Here is an 18,879-nt window from a genome sequence, read left to right as displayed (position 1 = left end):
AACAACCATCCACCTCTGTGTCACTCTCCCTTATCAAGCTCAGACAGGATTTGTGGCTTCTCCTACTGGAGCAGTCTGACAGACAATTGAATTGCCTGAAGCAACGCTATTATTCTCAGGTGAACAAGGCAGGGAAACATCTTGCCAATCAAGTTAAACACAGACAGGCAAAAACTAGAATTCCTTTTCTAATTGACAGCTCTACAAAAACTAAAATCTCTCATCCTCAAGATATAGCCAATGAATTTGCCAAGTTTTATTGCGCCCTTTACAATCTGAAAAATGATCCCTCAGAACACCAACCGTCGGAGGAGGACATACACCACTTCCTGGACTCTATCTGTCTACCTACTCTCACGGCCACTCAACTAGAAGCCCTCAATGCCCCGATCTCCTTGGCTGAAGTAACCGCCAGTATCAAATCCCTCCCGACCAGAAAATCCCCCGACCCGGATGGTCTCTCCAACAAATTCTATAAATTATTCTCTACCAACATCTGCCTGACACTGGTTGAAGTGTTCAACAAGGCTATGCGTAAATCTTCCTTACCATCTGAAATTTTGAGTGTGCACATTGTCACACTCCCCAAACCGGGTAAGGACCCAGTTACCCCGGCAAATTTTCACCCTATATCCTTGCTGAACACGGATGCCAAGCTTTTTGCCAGAATCCTTTCCAAACGCGTTCAACAGATACTCCCTACCTTAATTAAAAAGGACCAAATGGGTTTTACACCCGGTAGACAGACTTGCGACGCCACAAGACGAATACTTGACATAATGCATGTAGCCACACACGATAAAACTCCCTCCGTCCTCCTTACATTAGACGCGGAAAAGGCCTTTGACAGGGTTCACTGGGGATATATGCAAGCCACCCTGGAAAAATTTGGTTTCTCCGGCCCTATCCTGTCTGCCATACAAGCACTTTATTCATCCCCCACAGCCCAAGTCTATACATCTGGTCATCTCTCACAGCAATTTTCTATCACCAATGGCACAAGGCAAGGATGCCCACTTTCCCCGACCATATTCAATTTGATGATAGAGCCATTAGCGGAATCCATTAGAGCCAATCCCTGTATCACGGGCTTCAAGTTCCCCAACTCTCATCACAAAATAAACTTGTTCACCGATGATATCATATTGATGTTGACGGAACCCTCAACTTCTCTTCCAGCAGCCTATAGTGTCCTCCAAATGTTTAGTAAAATCTCTTATTATAAACTGAACACCTCTAAGTCCACGATTCTGAACCTTGGAGTCTGCTCCAAATTCCAGTCTAGATTGCAATCCCTTATACCCATCCCCTGGTCCTCCAATAAAATACATTATTTAGGTATTGACCTACTTGTGAATACCTCGCAACTACTCACAACCAATTTACACAGGCTTCTTAGCAAAACGAATGCGGAACTTACCAAAATGCGCTCACTACGTCTCTCGTGGAGTGGCAGACTAGCAGCGTATAAGATGTTTATACTTCCACAGCTGCTTTATCTTTTTAGAGCACTCCCGGTTCCATTTACTGCAATAAACCTTGCCAAACTGACTAAAAGCATGTGGCAATTTCTGTGGAACGGAGAAAGAGCTTGGTGTGCTATCTCTGTCTTGACAAAAAAACAGCACTTTGGTGGAGCAGCTCTACCAGACATCCTGTCATACTACTGGGCGACTATACTTCACCAAACACGCCAGTGGAGCTATCCACAGGATGCCCCTTTGTGGGTAGACCTGGAATACAACATAACCCCTATCTCTGATCTCCGCTCCTTTCTCCTTGGTGACAAGTGGGTTCCATGGGACCTACTGGACCTCTCGCCTTCCATGCAGGCGTCCCTGCAAGCGTGGAAGAGATCCACGGTACCCTTGAACATCTTGATATACTCCCATCAAATCCTCTTCCGATTTCTATAATATGTAGTCACATCCCCGATATCTCGCTCTCCCTCCTCAAAAAATGGCACATTCATACTTTAAACCAATTTTATGATAAACACTGAGCGTCGTTACAGACATTATGCTCCGAAATGGTCTTCCGCCGAAGGCCTTTTTTCCATATCATGCGAATAGTGAATTTTCTCAAACAACACCCACTACAAAAAATACAGGTGGATGGTAAAATCTGGAATACGTTCACAACCCAAACACAGACCCCTATTAAACTGTCTCATTATTACCACATTTTATTAGATGATAACTACAACTATGTTCAAATGGGAAAGAGATCTTAAGGAAACATTCAACATCTCTCACTGGCAACAAGCATTGTCCACATACACAGGTTTTCGCACTGCGTCAACCATTGGGAGATGTCGATGAAAATAACGCACAGATGGTACTATACACCCTTTCAGTTAGCCGGGTTCTCGCCGGCATATTCCGCATTGTGCTGGAGGGAATGCTCCCAGACAGGTACAATACTACACGTAGAGATGTCGCGAACATAAAATTTTATGTTCGCGAACGGCGAACGCGAACTTCCGCAAATGTTTGCGAACGGGCAAACCGCCATAGACTTCAATAGGCAGGCAAATTTTAAAACCCACAGGGACTATTTCTGGCCACAATAGTGATGGAAAAGTTGTTTCAAGGGGACAAACACCTGGACTGTGGCATGCCGGAGGGGGATCCATGGCAAAACTCCCGTGGAAAATTACGTAGTTGACGCAGAGTCGGGTTTTAATCCGTAAAGGGCATAAATCACCTAACATTCCTAAATTGTTTGGAATAACGTGCTTTAAAACATCCAGTGTGTGTATACGATCAGGTATGATGTTTTATCGGTCAGGTAGTGTAAGGGTTACGCCCGCTTCACAGTGACAGACCAAACTCTGACAGACCAAACTCCCCGTTTAACGCACCGTAAACAACCGCAAACAGTCCATTTGCAGTGGGCACAGTACAGTCTGTGGGCCTGACACTCACTGGCAGGCAACTGCAATTATATTACAGAGAAAAAACGAAATTACTTTTTTATCTGCAAGGTGCTGTGCCACCCTATATGAGTGGTGGGCAGTGGGCACAGTACAGTCTGTGGGCCTGACACTCACTGGCAGGCAACTGCAATTATATTACAGAGGAAAAATTAAATATATAAATATCACTACTTGTACTAAATTAATAGACGATGTTGTAATCCACTGCGCTTTAGGAAATACAGGTAACACAAACCTGACATAATAACACAAATAACACAAATTTCTGCTACTTGAATGAGTAAATATAATAAAAAATAAAAAAATAAAATGAATCCAGAAAAAACAGGAACCGGCTTTTTCATTCGAATTTCAGTAGCGCAGGGATGGTGATAACCTCTTACCAAATAAATAGGATGATAACATATACCAAAACATATGAATCAGATGTGATAAATATAAGCATAAAATCATAAATAGTGCACTATAAATTTACCAGGAAATCTTCCAGAGGAGTCTTTGCAGCACAAATCAGAGATCTGGAGGAAACCTGATGTTACTATATGCTGTTGTTGCCCAGTCCATGAGAGTGGTTAGGCATAGGCGTCTGGTGAGTCTGAATTTCAGATACTTCTCCCGGCACTGTGTGGTGGTGGCAAGCAAGGGTGGTCCCCATAAGTCTCACCTGTGATCCTTCATGTTTGCACTTTCATTGCTCTATGCACTTTATACCTATGGACTTTATGGACTCCTGTTGATGTGATTTCATGCTTTTATGTATTTATGATTTTATGCTTATATTTATCACATCTGATTCATATATTTTGTTATATGTTATCATCCTATTTATTTGGTAAGAGGTTATCACCATCCCTGCGCTACTGAAATTCAAATGAAAAAGCCAGTTCCTGTTTTTTTCTGGATGAATTTTATTTTTTATTATAGGAAAAATTAAATTAATTTTTTATCTGCAAGGTGCTGTGCCACCCTATATGAGTGGTGGGCAGTGGGCACAGTACAGTCTGTGGACCTGACACTCACTGGCAGGCAACTGCAATTATATGACAGAGGATAAAATTAAATTAATGTTTTATCTGCAAGGTTCTGTGCCCCCCTATATGTGTGGTGGGCAGTGGGCACAGTACAGTCTGTGGGCCTGACACTCACTGGCAGGCAACTGCAATTATATTACAGAGGAAAAATTAAATGAATGTTTTATCTGCAAGGTTCTGTGCCACCCTATATGAGTGGTGGGCATTGGGCACAGTACAGTCTGTGGACCTGACACTCACTGACAGGCAACTGCAATTATATTACAGAGGAAAAATGAAATTAATTTTTTATCTGCAAGGTTCTGTGCCACCCTATATGAGTGGTGGGCACTGGCAGTGGGCACAGTTCAGTCAGTGGGCCTGACACACACTGGCAGGCAACTGCAATTATATTAAAGGGTAAAAATTAAATGACTTTTTTATCTGCAAGGTGCTGTGCCACCCAATATGAGTGGTGTGCACACAGTACAGTTTGTATATATATAGAAAAAAATAAATAAAAGCAGACTGATATACCAGCCCTAAAAAGGGCTTTTTGGGGTGCTGTCAGGATGCTGTCCTTACAGCAGGAGTGGACACAGAACACTGGCCTAGCTAATGATTTCCCTATTAATTCAGCAGCAGCAGCACTCTCCCTGCTCTAACTAAAGCCCCGTACACATGCAACGATTATCGGCCGGCCGATCGTCTGACTTTTGTCCAGAGTGTTTTTTTGTTGGTTGGAATGTACCTAGACTGCACACAAATTTTCTCGCCCAACAAAAATCTACTTCAGAAGTGATGTCATGTGTTGGTTTGCTTTCTTTGTGTTCTTTCTTCTCTGAGCATGCCCAGACTTGCTCATCAGATTTTTCCGAAATCTGTACTGACTGCATGAAAATCGGCTGTGTTTTGACGGCCAACAAAAATGTTATAGCCTGCACACCAGATTTTTTTCGGCCGAAAAGTCGGAGTTGGTTGTCGGAAGCATCATACTAACAAGCCGAAAATCGGCAGATCGGTCGTTGGACGAAAATTCCCTGCCAATTTTTGACGCGTGTGTGCGAGGCTTTACTCTTCAGCTACAGAATGAATCTAAGATGGATGCTGTCCTTGCTTTTTTATAGGAGGTGGGAGGGTCTTGGAGGGAGGTATGCTGATTGGCTGGAATGTGTCTGCTGACTGTGAGGTACAGTGTAAAAGTTTGCTCAATGATGTATAGGGGGCGGACCGAACATCGCATATGTTCGCCCACCGAGGAGAACGCGAACAAGCGATGTTTGCCGGGAACTGTTCACGAATAGTTCGGGACATCTCTAACTACACGTACTGTGGGACTGCCCGTCCCTTAAGGGCCTGTGGAACCAAGTGTTCAGTTACATTGCCACTCACACAGGTTGCTTAGTAACTCCCAACCCAGCACTGGCACTCCTGCGCCTAGGAATAGACACATTACCGTTACAATATAGGCCCTGGATCACTCATGTGCTGCTAGCCACCAGAACACTTATATTACGCAAGTGGAAAACAGTACCCCCCCACCCACTCTGACTGAGGTCATATCTTTATTGAAGACAAACTATCAATTTGAGAAATCACTGGCTGTAAATTCCCTCTCCTTGCAGAAATTTAACAAATACTGGGACTTTTGGTCTATTAAATGCTAACTGTTAACTGATATATCTACTGCCATTGCTATTGCCACTGCTATTGCTGTCATTGCCTTTCTGCTGTGTCAAGTTTCATTCTACCTTGTTAATGCTATGTACCACATTACTAATGCGAGCTACTTACCTTGTTTCTTGTTATGCTTTCAAAACTCAATAAAAGATATTTTCAAAAAAAAAAAGTGATGTTTCTTCCAGGGAGGTGTTATAATTGCCGTGTAGATTTGTTAAAGTGCAACCCTGGATTGCTCACGAGGATCGCCTCATAAAATAAGGGAGCCGCTCTACATATAGGGAAGAGGAAGAGGGAGGAGAAGTGTAAAGTATTGTGACACACACACACGGGGACACACATGATGATGTACACACATACAATACTTGGACAGAGGGGTGGCTGTGGACATGGTATACTTGGACAGATGGGTGGCTGTGGACGTGGTATACTTGGACAGAGGGGTGGCTGTGGACGTGGTATACTTGGACAGAGGGGTGGCTGTGGACGTGGTATACTTGGACAGAGGGGTGGCTGTGGACATGGTATACTTGGACAGAGGGGTGGCTGTGGATGTGGTAAACTTGGACAGAGGGGTGGCTGTGGACGTGGTATACTTGGACAGAGGGGTGGCTGTGGACGTGGTATACTTGGACAGAGGGGTGGCTGTGGATGTGGTATACTTGGACAGAGGGTTGGCTGTGGACGTGGTATACTTGGACAGAGGGGTGTCTGTGGATGTGGTATACTTGGACAGAGGGGTGTCAGTGGACGTGGTTTACTTGGACAGAGGGATGGCTGTGGACGTGGTATACTTGGACAGAGGGGTGACTGTGGATGTTGTATACTTGGACAGAATGGTGGCTGTGGACGTAGTATACTTGGACAGAGGGGTGGCTGTGGACGTAGTATACTTGGACAGAGGGGTGGCTGTGGACATGGTATACTTGGACAGAGGGGTGGCTGTGGACGTGGTATACTTGGACAGAGGGGTGGCTGTGGATGTAGTATACTTGGACAGAGGGGTGGCTGTGGACGTGATATACTTGGACAGAGGGATAGCTGCGGATGTGGTATACTTGGACAGAGGGGTGGCTGTGGATGTGCTATACTTGGACAGAGGGGTGGCTGTGGACATGGTATACTTGGACAGATGGGTGGCTGTGGACGTGGTATACTTGGACAGAGGGGTGGCTGTGGACGTGGTATACTTGGACAGAGGGGTGGCTGTGGACATGGTATACTTGGACAGAGGGGTGGCTGTGGATGTGGTAAACTTGGACAGAGGGGTGGGTGTGGACGTGGTATACTTGGACAGAGGGGTGGCTGTGGACGTGGTATACTTGGACAGATGGGTGGCTGTGGACGTGGTATACTTGGACAGAGGGGTGTCAGTGGACGTGGTTTACTTGGACAGAGGGATGGCTGTGGACGTGGTATACTTGGACAGAGGGGTGACTGTGGATGTTGTATACTTGGACAGAATGGTGGCTGTGGACGTAGTATACTTGGACAGAGGGGTGGCTGTGGACATGGTATACTTGGACAGATGGGTGGCTGTGGACGTGGTATACTTGGACAGAGGGGTGGCTGTGGATGTGGTATACTTGGACAGAGGGGTGGCTGTGGACATGGTATACTTGGACAGAGGGGTGGCTGTGGACGTAGTATACTTGGACAGAGGGGTGGCAGTGGACGTGGTATACTTGGACAGAAGGGTGGCTATAGACGTAGTATACTTGGACAGAGGGGTGGCTACGGACGTGATATACTTGGACAGAGGGATGGCTGCGGATGTGGTATACTTGGACAGAGGGGTGGCTGTGGATGTGGTATACTTGGACAGAGGGGTGACTGTGGACGTGGTATACTTGGACAGAGGGGTAGCTGTGGACGTGGTATACTTGGACAGAGGGGTGGCTGTGGATATGGTATACTTGGACAGAGGGGTGGCAGTGGACGTGGTATACTTGGACAGAGGGGTGGCTGTGGAAGTGGTATACTTGGACAGAGGGATGGCTGTGGACGTAGTATACTTGGACAGATGGGTGGCTGTGGACGTGGTATACTTGGACAAAGGGGTGGCTGTGGACGTGGTATACTTGGACAGAGGGGTGGTAGTGGACATGGTATACTTGGACAGAGGGGTGGCTGTGGATGTGGTAAACTTGGACAGAGGGGTGGCTGTGGACGTGGTATACTTGGACAGAGGGGTGGCTGTGGACGTGGTATACTTGGACAGAGGGGTGGCTGTGGATGTGGTATACTTGGACAGAGGGTTGGCTGTGGACGTGGTATACTTGGACAGAGGGGTGGCTGTGGATGTGGTATACTTGGACAGAGGGGTGTCAGTGGACGTGGTTTACTTGGACAGAGGGATGGCTGTGGAAGTGGTATACTTGGACAGAGGGGTGACTGTGGATGTTGTATACTTGGACAGAATGGTGGCTGTGGACGTAGTATACTTGGACAGAGGGGTGGCTGTGGACGTAGTATACTTGGACAGAGGGGTGGCTGTGGACATGGTATACTTGGACAGAGGGGTGGCTGTGGACGTGGTATACTTGGACAGAGGGTTGGCTGTGGACGTGGTATACTTGGACAGAGGGGTGGCTGTGGATGTAGTATACTTGGACAGAGGGGTGGCTGTGGACGTGATATACTTGGACAGAGGGATAGCTGCGGATGTGGTATACTTGGACAGAGGGGTGGCTGTGGATGTGGTATACTTGGACAGAGGGGTGGCTGTGGACATGGTATACTTGGACAGAGGGGTGGCTGTGGACGTAGTATACTTGGACAGAGGGGTGGCAGTGGATGTGGTATACTTGGACAGAGGGGTGGCTATAGACGTAGTATACTTGGACAGAGGGGTGGCTGCGGACGTGATATACTTGGACAGAGGGATGGCTGCGGATGTGGTATACTTGGACAGAGGGGTGGCTGTGGATGTGGTATACTTGGACAGAGGGGTGACTGTGGACGTGGTATACTTGGACAGAGGGGTAGCTGTGGACGTGGTATACTTGGACAGAGGGGTGGCTGAGGATGTGGTATACTTGGACAGAGGGGTGGCAGTGGACGTGGTATACTTGGACAGAGGGGTGGCTGTGGAAGTGGTATACTTGGACAGAGGTGTAGCTGTGGACGTGGTATACTTGGACAGAGGGGTGGATGTGGACGTGGTATACTTGGACAGAGGTGTAGCTATGGACGTGGTATACTTGGACAGAGGGTTGGATGTGGACGTGGTATACTTGGACAGAGGTGTAGCTGTGGACATGGTATACTTGGACAGAGGGGTGGCTGTGGATGTGGTATACTTGGACAGAGGGGTGATTGTGGACCTGGTATACTTGGACAGAGGGGTGGCTGTGGACGTGGTATACTCAGTGCTGTATCTTGGCCTAGGCCAACAAGGCCCAGGCCTAGGGCGGCACTTTGCAGGGGGGGCAGCAAAAAGCTGCACCCTCCCCGGAAAAAAAAACAGCATCCTCCCGTCACGAAAAGTGTCCCCGCCAGCTTGCGATACACTTTTAGTATAGTGCCAGTCTTATGTGGTGAGTTGGGCGGAGGGCAGGGTCCAGGAGGCAAATCAGTCTGGTACCCCCATAAAGCGGTCACACTGCTACTTACCAGTATGATAATACCGGCCGGTCAGGACATTCAGACAGACCGCAGGCCGCCGACCACACTTAACACAACTGGCCCGATGTCCGCCAATGCTAATAAGTGTGGCACTGCAGCCAAATGCTCCGCCTACTCCCCTCTGCCCCCAGGCACTGATGGGCACTCATATGCAGCACTGATGAGTGCTAATAGGCTGTACTGATGGGCACTAATATGCTGCTCTAATGGCCACTGATGAGGCAACAATGGTGGGTACTGATAAACTACACTGATGGGCACTAATAAGGCTGCACTGATAAGGCAGCACTGATATGCTGTACTGATGGGCACTGATGAGGCTGAACTTATGGAAACTGATGAGGCTGCACTGATAGACTGTGGCTGTGGTCTGTGGTTTAAAGATGACAGGGCTGGTCATAAACAGGAAGGGGTGTGGCCTTTACAGGAAGGGGTGGGTCACATTTAAATTAGGGGGTGCACAAGTTTAGTCAGGCCTAGGGCAGCACAAAACCTAAATACGCCACTGGGTATACTTGGACAGAGAGGTGGCTGTGGACGTGGTATACTTGGACAGAGGGGTAGCTGTGGACGTGGTATACTTGGACAGAGGGGGGCTGTGGACGTGGTATACTTGGACAGAGGGGTGGCTGTGGACATGGTATACTTGGACAGAGGGGTGGCTGTGGACGTGGTATACTTGGACAGAGGGGTGGCTGTGGACATGGTATACTTGGACAGAGGGGTGGCTGTGGACGTGGTATACTTGGAATTTGCAAAAGCGTTTGACACAGTTGCCCACACACGGCTAATGTGTAAGGTAGTCTAGTTTAGTTTAGTCTAGTTTAGTGTGGGAAAAAGTGTGAAAAGAAGTGTTTTTTTGTTAATCTGGGTCAGGTGAGTGACTCAGGGAGGGCTGGATGACTCACAGACAGCATCTCTGAGACCCCCCCCCCCTCCTACTTCTGGAATTTGCTTCCAGAAGAATGAGTCTGTATGTAGGAAGCGGCATGCCTGGAGTATTCTGAGGGTCATAGGTGTGCGCACAGGGTGTGCCATGTGGTGCCTCCACTCCTTCGCCAGATAAATATCAGCCAAAACTAGAACACTGGTCTCTTGCAAAAAGAAAACATCAGCATCAAACCTGCTGAGCAAAAATAGGGCCATATTACGAGCACTTTGCCACCTTTAAAGGAGTGGGAACCGCCATCAGAATGATTGAGGTACACGTTTTTTAGCCTGCTTACCCCCCTCCCTACTTGGAGACCCTGCACACTTCAGTGTCTTCTGTGATTCCTCTTCCATGGAAATCAGACTCATCACCTGAAGAACCCTCACCGCCCCAGGCACATCCTTCTTCCTCTTCTTCTTCCCAGACTTTCTTTTTGCCTCCAACCACTCAATATCATCATGTGACAATCCTGACTGTAAACCCCCCCCCCCCTTTCATTCCACCATCACCCACAACATCATCCACCCCACTCACTCCACTCACCACAGCAATCCAACCACCCTTCACCCTAGTACCCCTACCATCATTCACTCCATCCCCCAGTGCCTTGTGCCCTCTGGTCCTCAGACGCTGGGGAGCAGGGGTCGGTGCAACCATACACACTGGTCCAGCTCCCTCCACAGCCCCCATTACCTCTGGGGAGATTGACATGGAAGGATCAGGCACAACATCCACGAACACCGACTCAGGGGGAACGACACAAGGGGATGTCACAACATTGAATGAACCATCAGACACTGATTCCACAGAGACAAAAGAGACAGAGAGATTGGGGACCCCTGGCACAGCCCCCCTCTCCTCTGCCTCCTCCATGTCCAGATGAAACACTCTTCCACCAAAGCTGACTGGTTATGCAAGCCTTCAGGGCACCGGCTCTATATATGCCCAAACTTATTACACAGATTGCATTTGATCATACTTCAATCCTTAGCCAGATGCCCCAGGCCCCGACACAGAGAGCACTTCATCTCTGGTAATGAGGAGGTGAAATGACCCCGAGAGCTGCACTTATTACAGAGCTTGGGCTGTCCATGGTAAAACATGACAAACGTATCCTTCCCAAGGAAGGCTGAGGAGGGCAGATGCTGGATCACATTTCCACACACATGCAACCTCATCTGTCAGTATGCCCCTCTCATCTACAATCTTCTTCAATGGGGTGAGAAGCTCCCCAAATCTCCTCAGCCAGACAGACAGGTCAGCAGAAGGGATTGATTCATTCCTTACCATGATGGGGACATTCTTAACAAGAGGTTGGCATGAGATAAGTCTTGATACAAGCCCCTCCCACTCCGGCAGATCCCTATACACATGTTCATACTTCTCCTTGAAAATATCGAGCGACTGGGGGCGAACAAAGGACAGTTCATACTCATATGAGCCCACCGGACTAATCAAAACAAAGATGTCATCTGCCTTGAAACCCATCACCAAAATCTTGTCCACAACCAACCTCCTTATAGGGAGAACACCCCCACCCTCCCACCTGAGCTGCACCACATTCTGCCGCCTAAAAGACAGGGGTGCAGATGGCAAACCTGCAGCAGACCTCCCTCCTGAGCTGCCCACCTGATGGGACCCCCTCATCCCAGCCAGAGCCCCAGAATAGGTTTTATTGGCAAGTTCAGAAGCTCCAGACCTCAAAGCTTCACCCTGCCTATTGGTTGCAGGAGCCTCAGAACCCCACTCTGCAAAATACCATCAGAGGCAACAGCAGCTGCCACTCCATCCACAAACACACATACATTCCCCTTTCCATCATTACAAGCAATTTCATCTTTCACATCCTTGGCACTACTGATCCTAGCAGACCCACTCACACCAGATGCTGCCTTCTTCACATCATCCTCGCCCAACATACTCCTCTTAGGCAAAGGTCCTCCACTCCTTATTACTATTCCCTTGGTTTCAATAACACCTTTCACAGTGCAGCTGCCATTTCCCCTCCCACCATTTTCTGCTGTACTTGCAGCTATCAGTGGGGATTGTTCAGAAACAATGGCAGATCCCACCTTCCCCCAGGAGAGTCCAGAGTCACAGACATATTAGTAGCAGAGTCTAATACTGCAGGCACAGCAGCCATCTTCCCTGCAGAGCTCTGTGCAGACACTGGAGGCTTTCCCTCCTATACTCTGCTCTCCATGCTGCTGTCCATACTGACAGTTTTAACAAAACATGGCTTTTCAGTAAGTTTCTTCTTCACAGGACCAGGTACAGAGTCCTCACCATCAACCTTATCTGCAGAATCCATTGATAAATGAAAAGTTCTTGCACTTAGGGAGACTCCATCTCATTAATAAAGTTTAGCAGACCTCCGCCATTTTCCTCTATCTCATGTGCTGTTCCCCAGCTTGTTGGGGGAGGGAGGCAGACGCCACCATTTCCTCTGGTGAAGCAGATTCTGAGGTGAATGGGATATCAGGGGCAGCATCCAGGACCCCCTACTCTCAACCTGTACTGTCACCGCCGATGCCTTTTCAAGACTGGTGTCATCCCTCATTTTCTGGAATCTTTCCGAAACATCTCCTTAAATGTTCCACTCTTTTCCTTTTAAAGCTTTTACCAGATTCTGCTGCCACGTTATGGCATCTTCCAAAACTTTCAACTCTGGTTTCAAACTCCATCTCTTGCTGCTCTATTCTTTATCATGCACAGCTTTCTTCTTTCTATAGTCAGCTTTCAGGCTCACCAGCTTTTCCTTTTCCTTTGCAATTCGCACCAAACGGTCAGCAACCTGCTCTCTGGAAGCGGGGATAGATTCCCCTTTTTTAGGGCTATAGCCAAGGTCTTCAGGTGAAGAATGTAGCATTTTGGGATTGCAAGTTGGATGATCCTCTTCGCTGGGTTTATCCCCAGAATCTCCCATCTTCACTGGCGCCAGGTAACACACCTGCCCCCTGGTGTCTGCAGAGAGAGAGCTACAGCACAAACTACCTCTCTGGTGCAGAGACTGATGTGACGGTGGGGGAGGGGACATTAGAGTGTAAGCTCCTCTGGTACAGAGACTGATGTGACTGTCTCAGTGTTCTCTGTAAAGCACTGTGGTATATGTCAGAGCTATATAAATGTATAATAATAATAGTGAGTGACTGTGGGGGGGACATTAGAGCGTAAGCTCCTCTGGTGCAGAGACTGATGTGACTGTGGGGGAGGGGACATTAGAGTGTAAGCTCCTCTGGTGCAGAGACTGATGTGACTGTGGGGGAGGGGACATTAGAGTGTAAGCTCCTCTGGTACAGAGACTGATGTGACTGTGGGGAAGGGGACATTAGAGTGTAAGCTCCTCTGGTACAGAGACTGATGTGACTGGCTCAGTGTTCTCTGTACAGCACTGCGGTATATGTCAGAGCTATATAAATGTATAATAATAATAGTGTGTGACTGTTGGGGGACATTAGAGTGTAAGTTTTCTCTGTACTGCGCTATGGTATATGTTATCGCTTTATAAAATCAGAACATTACAGTCCTGGAGATATACATTTGTGTTTATGTGAAATCTTGCAGAGTCAGCTCTGTGAGCACAGAAGGTAAAATTGTATCTGGGAGAACACAAATTCTTTTCTGTTCCCTGCAGGGGATGGGGTGGGGCTGGCCTCCAGCAAGGGAGGGGTTATTGAGGAAGATGACTCAATTTCTGCTGTGATTGGTGGAAGGTCGCTCCCCATCAGGTATATAAGGGTCTCCTTACCTTCAGGAGATATAGAAATTCTCTCATATCCATCAGGTAAGTGTTACGGAGGGGAGGGGTGGGGTGGGTCTCAGTCCTGTATGGGGGTCCTGGATCTTTATATCACTGAGATAATGATGAATTATTGGGTTACTGATATTCTGTCTCCCTTTATAATGTTGGTGCAATATAATTCCTGAATAATAATAATAATAATAATAATAATAATAATAATAATAATACTGTACTGTGTATAGAGGTCAGGGGGATTTACTAAAGGTGTGGAGCATGTTCACTCCTCCAATAACCCCCATTACTATCTATATAATCCCCCCCCCCCCCATTACTATCTATATAATCCCCATTACTATCTATATAATCCCCATTACTATCTATAAATGCCCATTACTATCTATATAATCCCCCATTACTATCTATATAACCCCCATTACTATCTAAATAACCCCCCATTACTATCTATATATCCCCCATTACTATCTATATATCCCCCCATTACTATCTATATATCCCCCATTACTATCTATATAATCCCCCCATTACTATATATATATCCCCCATTACTATCTATATATCCCCCCATTACTATCTATATATCCCCCATTACTATCTATATAATCCCCATTACTATCTATATAACCCCCCATTACTATCTATATATCCCCATTACTATCTATATATCCCCCATTACTATCTATATAACCCCCATTACTATCTATATATCCCCCCATTACTATCTATATATCACCCATTACTATCTATATATCCCCCATTACTATCTATATATCCCCCCATTACTATCTATATATCCCCCATTACTATCTATATAACCCCCATTACTATCTATATAATCCCCATTACTATCTATATAATCTCCCATTACTATCTATATAACCCGCATAACTATCCATATACCCCCATTACTATCTATATAATCCCCCATTACTATCTATATAATCTCCCATTACTATCTATATAATCCCCCATTACTATCTATATAACCCCATTACTATCTATATATCCCCCATTACTATCTCCCTACCACAGTACCTATCACCTCCTTCAGTTGCTGAGCCCACATGCTAACCTAAACACCAGGGCAATTAGACATGTGCACTCATACACATCCCACTCCCATCTTGCCTTTCTCACCCTCCGTCTTCTTCTAGCCTCAGGGGACATTTCCCCAAATCCTGGCCCTCCATTTTCTTACTGCAAACCACATATCCGACACCCCTCCTCCTCTGACAACAGCCGCAATCTACTCAGTTTAATTTCTGTCCCCCTGCTTCCTAAAAACAGCCCCTCAATCTCATGTGCCCTTTGGAATGGTCGATCCATCTGTAACAAGCTCACATCTGTGCATGACCTTTTTATCTCTCATAGCTTTAACATACTCACCATAACTGAAACCTGGCTTCAAAATTTTGACTCTGCTTCTCCTGCTGCCCTCTCCTATGGTGGCCTCCACTGGACTCACTCCCCCAGACCCAACAGAAAGAAAGGAGGTGGAGATGGATTCCTTTTATCCCCGCAAAGCACCTACAAAGTCCTTTCATACCCTCCCTCTCTGTCACTCTCTTCTTTTGAGATGCACTGTATTCGTCTGTTTTCTCAGATTTCTCTAAGGATTGCAGCAATGTATCGGCCCCCTGGACCAGCATCACGCTTTTTTGATGACTTTGCTGCCTGGCTACCCTACTTTCTCTCCTCTGAAACACCCACTATCATTCTTGGTGACTTCAACATCCCTGTCAATGTTAACAGCCCAGCTACAGCTCAACTCCTCAACCTAACTTCCTCTTTTGACCTAACCCAATGGACACACACTTCCACCCACTCCAATGGTAATACCCTTGACCTTATATTCTCCCATCTCTGCTCTGCCGACAACCTCACCAACACCCCCTTTCCTCTCTCTGATCACAACCTCATCAGTTTCACTGTATCCTTGCCTCAAATCACCCATCCCCCAAAGCAGCAAACAATTACCTGTAGGAACCTTCGTTACTTTAACCCCTCTCTCCTCTATTCTGCTACTGACCACCTACATGACATAATCTCTCCCCAGTCCTGTCCTGACCTGGCCACCTCTGTTTACAACAGCTCACTCTCATCATCACTTGACACACTTGCTCTTCTAACTACACGCAGAATTAGGCCCCGACCATTGCAACCCTGGCAAACTGACAAGACGGTGGCGCAAAACCAAATGCCTGCAGGACTTCACCCTATATAAATCTTCCCTCCAAACATACAATTCATGCCTCCATGCTGCCAAACAAGCCTACTTTGTCTCCCTTATCACTACCCTGTCATCCAGTCCCCATCGGCTCTTCTCAACTTTTAACTCTCTGCTTCGTCTCCCACCCCCTCTACTCACTAACTCAATCACTGCCCAAGAGATTGCCAATCACTTAAAAGACAAGGTTGATGCAATACGTGAGGACACCGCCACTGTGCATACATCTTCCCCTCTCAACATACCTTGCCTAGCAGTTCAGTCAACACTCTCCTCCTTTGAACTGGCTACTACTGAAGAGGTTAAAAACATTTTCTCAGATGCCCGCCTAACCACCTGTTCCCTGGATCCTGTTCCCTCACAACTACTACAGACACCCTCTTATTCTATCCTATACTCCCTCACAACTACTACAGACACCCTCTTATTCTATCCTATACTCCCTCACAACTACTATAGACACCCTCTTATTCTATCCTATGCTCCCTCACAACTACTACAGACACCCTCTTATTCTATCCTATGCTCCCTTACTCACATCTTCAATCTCTCCCTCTCTAGTGGCACCTTCCCCTCCCCTCTAAAACATGCGCAGATCAATCCCATACTTAAAAAGCCCTCACTGGACCCCACCAACCTGAACAAATTAAGACCCATCTCACTGCTCCCATTCATGTCAAAACTTCTAGAACGCTTAGTCTACAACCGTCTCAGCTCCTACCTCAGAGAAAATAACCTTCTTGATCCCTTACAGTCTGGCTTTCGCTCACAGCACTTCACAGAAACTGCCTTACCAAAACTCACCAATGATCTACTAACTGCCAAAACCAATGGCCACTACTCCATACTCTTACTACTTGACCTCTCTGCGGCCTTTGACACTTTTGACCACCCGCTCCTTCTTAATAAACTCTGTTCCCTTGGCCTCCAAGATTCTGCTCTATCTTGGTTCTCCTCCTACCTATCGCAGCGCTCCTTCAGTGTTACTCACAACTCTACCTCCTCCTCCCCATTGCCCCTTTCTGTGGGGGTTCCTCAAGGCTCTGTTCTTGGACCCCTCCTCTTCTCTATCTACACCGCCTCCCTCGGTCACTTGATAACCGTCCACGGTTTCCAATACCATCTCTACGCCGATGACACTCAAATCTATCTGTCTACTCCTCACCTCACTCCTTCAGTCTCCTCTCGCATTGCTAACTTACTCACTGACATATCAACATGGATGTCGCACCATTTCCTCAAACTAAATCTCTCTAAAACTGAGCTGGTAATTCCCCCCCCCCCCGCCCGTGCCCCCCTCCATGACTTTTCCATCAAAACTAGTTATGCAACCATCAATCCCTCCCCTCATGCCAGGGTACTAGGTGTAATCCTAGACTCTGACCTGTCCTTTCAGCCCCAAATCCAATCACTGTCAAAAGCTTGTAGACTTCACCTCCGCAACATCTAAAAAATTTGCCCCTTTTTAACAACTGAAACCACCAATCTACTCATTCACTCCCTTATTATTTCTCGCCTCGACTACTGCAACTCCCTTCTCATAGTGAGAAGTAAAAATTAGGATGGCGCTCTAGTGTGCATCATTATGGTAAAAAACCCCAATGGAGGCTCAAATGAACAATCTAATGAAAGTTTATTGAGTAAGTCCACAAATGGTTAAAACAATTTGATAAGTAATCCTACCGATCCTTGAAGCCTCTGTGTCTCCTGGCTGATCTACAGGAATCCCTGATGTGTGTCATGGGAGCCTGGTGGCCGATGGAAGGGGATAGGGCTCTCAGATGAAAAAAGGAATTGGTCTAAGCGGTGAGGGCTCGCACGGTCCGGTGTGCGGCCGCGTTCCTGTGCGAGCCACTGTGTTGTGCTCCCACTGTGCCCGCCGTGAGCACCGGGAGGCACACGCAGATGACGTCACCGCAGGGGACCGGAAGTCCGTTGAAAGCGGGCCGAAGAGAAAACCCGGAAGCCGAGGGGAGCGGAGGAAAGGATGTGCTCGCTTCTGTGGAGCCTCCCGATTGCCACAACTACATGTTTCGCTACAAATGTAGCTTTATCAAGTTGTTTTTTTGAGTCCCTTCTCATAGGCCTACCACTCCATAGGCTATCCCCTCTTCAGTCCATCATGAATGCTGCTGCCAGGCTTATCCACCTTACCAACCGCTCAGTGTCTGCCTCCCCTCTCTGCCAATCCCTACCGATTGCCCAGCAAATTAAATTCAAAATACTAAGCATTCACAACTCTGCCCCGAGCTACATCACCAATCTTGTCTCCAAATATCACCCAAACCTTCCTCTCCGCTCCTCTCAAGACCTCCTACTCTCAAGCTCCCTTGTCTCCTCCTCCCATGCTTGTCTCCAGGATTTCTCCAGGGCCTCGCCCATCCTCTGGAACGCTCTACCTCAACCTGTACGGCTATCTCCTACTCTAACTGCTTTCAGGCGATCCCTGAAAACTCATCTCTTCAGGAGAGCCTATCACACCACCAACTAATCTTCCATCAGTTCATTACCTACTGTTACAACCTCTTATACCACCTACCCCACCCCATTAGATTGTAAGCTCTTCTGAGCAGGGCCCTCTTAATCCTCTTGTATTTTATTGTATTGTAACTGTATTGTCTCCCTCTAACATTGTAAAGTGCTGCGTAAACTGCTGGCACTATAGAAATCCTGAATAATAATAATAATATATATATATATATCCCC

This window comes from Pelophylax lessonae, assembly GCF_965119305.1.
Source record: "Pelophylax lessonae genome assembly, chromosome: 1".
Taxonomy (NCBI): Eukaryota; Metazoa; Chordata; class Amphibia; order Anura; family Ranidae; genus Pelophylax; species Pelophylax lessonae.
The sequence above is the reverse complement of the archived record's forward strand: the minus strand, read 5'-3'. Positions refer to the sequence as shown.